Here is a 4,085-nt window from a genome sequence, read left to right on the forward strand (position 1 = left end):
TTTTCAATTTTTAGGAAATTTTTTCAGGACATTTTACAATGTTTTTGAGATTTTTTTTTTCAGGACATTTTTCAATTTTTATGGATTTTTTATGATTTTTGCCCCCAGTGTCTAGCAAGGCAAGGAATATGACAAGTGAATAAATAGGCTGTCTAAAATGATGGTGGATAGAGGGAAGACAAAGGCCTTTTATTATGGAGACAATATAGATGCAATTTCCAAGGGCTATGGCGTGATGGGACAAGAGACTGGATATGACAATGTAAAGTAGTGACATGGCATGAGGGACATGTCAAGAGGTTTTTGAAACCATGTTTAAATTTTGCATCCTTATGTCAGATTAAGATCAAGGAATGAAAAAGAGTGTATGGATAGTGATAAGATATGGATAGGATAAGCAAGACCAAGAATGGATAAGGGACATGGACTGAAGGTCAGGATAGGATACAGGATAGTGGCAGAAAGTTGCAATAAGACCGGGAATATGGATGAAAAGTTATAATAAGAAAATGGATAAAGACCAAAAGCTATGATAGACTAAAAGCTGCAAACAAGATGCATGATGCTCATGAAGATCCTCAGCCTTGTCAAGATCAAAGGTGGAAAGAGGAAATGGACATGAGGGACAATAGGATAATGGAGGAGTATGACATGGTATTGTAGCGTCCTAAAATTGTGACACTTGCAATTTCAACTGCATTTGGGTCTTCACGATGGCGACGCAACGTTGAACCTGAATGGAGACCCCGAAACTTGTTTATGACACCAAAAACTGCATTTTTCTGCACCCTGGCCTGATCCCTCCTTGCACCCTGCTGTCTCGGGAGGTGGGACCATGGTGCCCAGCGCCCTGGTCCTTCAGGACTAGGGTGCCTAGCGCCCTGGTCCCCCAGGACCATGGCGCCCAGCGCCTTGGTCCCTGGCCCTATTTTGGGCCCGGTCTCTTGTGGGCATCGGGTCTTTAAGTTTGCAAATTGGAAAATATTGTTTCCTGGTCGGCCTAAGGTCGGGAAAATTAGTCTATCAGCCCTAATTGACAAGTATATAAACTACTTTTCCTCTACTAGAAAGGAAGGAGGGACATATGTGTACAAGAGGTGAAAGCGCTAGGCAAACATTCAAACATTCAAGCATTCAAGCATTCCTTCAAGCAATTGAGCATTCTAAATCTCCATTCAAGGCTAAGTGTTGCGTTCAAGATAAGGATTCAACCATTGAAGAGGAGATCACATACAACATACAACATACTACATACATTACACCTTCGTATGTAAGAATACAAACATTCTTACAACAAGGTATCAGTACTTGTTTACATTACAAACATTTACATTTACAACATTCTCATTTCTTGGTTAATTCCAAAACTAGGGTTTGACCTAAGGGAAAACCCCTCATCCCTAACCCCCCAATTGTTCTCTCTTTTCTATGTGTAGGTTGCAGGTACGCGGCCGTAATTGAAGATCTGGAATCCTTGTGCAGAGACGAACAGATCCCCCTTCGTTTCGCGGATTTTTCGGAGGACCGTGTGCACGCTGGGCGCCATCGTCCCGTCAACTTTTGCTCAAATTTGCAGAATAGCACCGTCTCGACATTTTACTGCTAATTCGAGGTCCGCAGCTTCATCCCATATCCCTATCTCTGTTTATAAGTGAATCTTTCCTACTTTACATGCATTCCTAGTTCAATCTTTCTATCAACATTCTTTACAAAAGAGGGTATCCTTGATGTCTTAACCCTTGAAACTCATATAGAATCCGATCTTGCATTGCATGGGATTGGATCTTGTGGGTTTCAACCCCTCTTTTGAATGTAAAGTCTCTCCTAAGTGAAAACCATCAACCCTAGTGACTCTCCCTTCTCTCTCCTTGGAATTGGGGAGGGGAGAACAACTAGGGTTCGATTTTTTCGCTTTACATTTTGGTGAACCTGATGTGAACATCCTCATTCTGATTATTAATGGTTAGATCTGAAAATTTTGTTGCCTTAATTACATTTCCATGTTTGATCTTTTGCAAATTTTAGAGGCTAATGGCATAAAAACCCTAAAATTTTCTTTTTAGTAATTAAACTTTGTGAAATGTTTAATTGTTAATGCTTGTTTCAGATCTACCCTTCTATTGCAAATTGTCAATTCATATTTGTGCTTTAATTCTGAAAATTAAGTGGTTAAATGTCAAAACCCTAATTTTTAAGACCTTCTTGGTTCAACCTTTGACTGATAATTTCACTAATCAAAACACCTCCAAATCGGCTGTAACTTTGGATTCCACAATAAAATCACAATATCTTTCATCCTTGAAAATTTGGAAAAAAGTTGTGAGGACCGTGTGCACCCTGAGCGCCATCGTCCCCGACATTTTTTTCGAAATTTCGGGAGCTAGATCTTACTGTATTTTTCTGCTAAAATCCAGAATTTTGGCTGATTTTATCAATTTTAACATCTTCAAAATTAAAGTCAAAGTTGTTCTATCGATTGCTTGGATTGAGGCTTCTAATCATTCAAAAATTGTTGAAATTGAAATTTGTATCAAAATTGTGTTTCTTACAGTCCTAAATCTGAAAAATGTGTTAGCATTCATTCGAAATTTCAGTGCTTTATTCAAATTTTTGTAGTTTGTGACTTTTGAAATTAAGTGTTTAATTGCAACAACTCTGATTTCCACTGTCAAATTTGAATTTTGCATGAAATTGAGTCAACTTTTAAATTTCAAAGCCTGCATTGCTTTCAGCATTCCCTCTAAAATCATAAAATTCAAAATTTCAGTTTCCCTCTCTTTTTCAAAATTCAAATTTTACATTTTTCAACAATCTTGGTAGGGTTCAATTTTGAGATTACAACTTTAATTTGGCCTATCTACAGATCGTAAAATCACTCAATTTTTTCAGATTGGCTTTAAAATCATCATAACTTTCATCCCTAAAAATTTCAAAAAAAGTTGCGAGGACCGTGTGCACTCCGTTCGCCACGGTCCTGGACATTTTTTTCAAAATTTTGGGAGATTGTCCTGATTGCATTTAACAGCTTAAATCTAGGAGATTGGCTAATTTTATTGAAATTTTCTACCTCTAAAATTCAAAATCTTCTCTCTCTCTTTAGTGCATGAGTTTTACAACAATAAGCCCTACTTACACTATTCCTGTTAGACGAAGCCTTAGAATTAAGTCTTTCCAAGGTGTAATTACCGAGGAGATGGAACCTAATTTGAATGGCCTTTTTAACGAGGACATGAGTAATTCCTCTAATCCTCTTAATGATGAAGAAGCTCTCCATGAGGTTTCTGTAGAACAACTTTCAAAATTGGATAACCAATTTGATGATTTTCGACAATGGATGTCTCAAGAATACCCCGATAGTGAAGCTCTTTCATTAATTGAGGGTCTAAAATGTATGGTTCAAAGTGATAAGAATGGAATTGATATTTTGCGTGGTATTGCACACATTGTGGATTCGAATGTGATGCCGATGAAAAGTTGTGCCGAAACTTTAGGTTATACACAACCTCCTACTCAAGTTAATCATTCTATTCCTTTGACAACTCCTATTGCTAGTATACCTACTTTCACATCAAACATAATGACTACTTCAATACAAGACATTCCTCCTATGATCACTAGTCATGGGGGAAATCCCTCTTCTTCAATCAACCCTCTTCCTTCATTCAATCTGACTTCTTCATTCATTCCTTCAATGAGTGTCCCTATTTCATCTCCACAAATGAACATGATGCAAGGGGGCAATTCATTTAACCCTTCCATTCCTCCTTGTAGTGTTCCTCCTTTCCAATCATCTCCTATGACTAACTATCATAGTGTCCCACCACCTTACTCTCTACCTTCTTTCAATAACATAACACCTCCATCACAATCTAACATGTCTAATATGAACTCTTCAACTGAAGCGACCATTAACAATCTTGCACAAACTGTCTCTTCTTTACAGCAACAAATTGCCTCTATGAATCAATCTAAGTTTAGTATGCCCACATTTGATGTTGCGAGCCCACTTTCTCTTGACATTGTTCGAGCTATCCCCCCTAAACATGTTGAAATTCCGCATTTGGAGCTTTATAATGGTAAGGGTG

The sequence above is a fragment of the Cryptomeria japonica genome, chromosome 4 (assembly GCF_030272615.1).
Source record: "Cryptomeria japonica chromosome 4, Sugi_1.0, whole genome shotgun sequence".
NCBI lineage: Eukaryota > Viridiplantae > Streptophyta > Pinopsida > Cupressales > Cupressaceae > Cryptomeria > Cryptomeria japonica.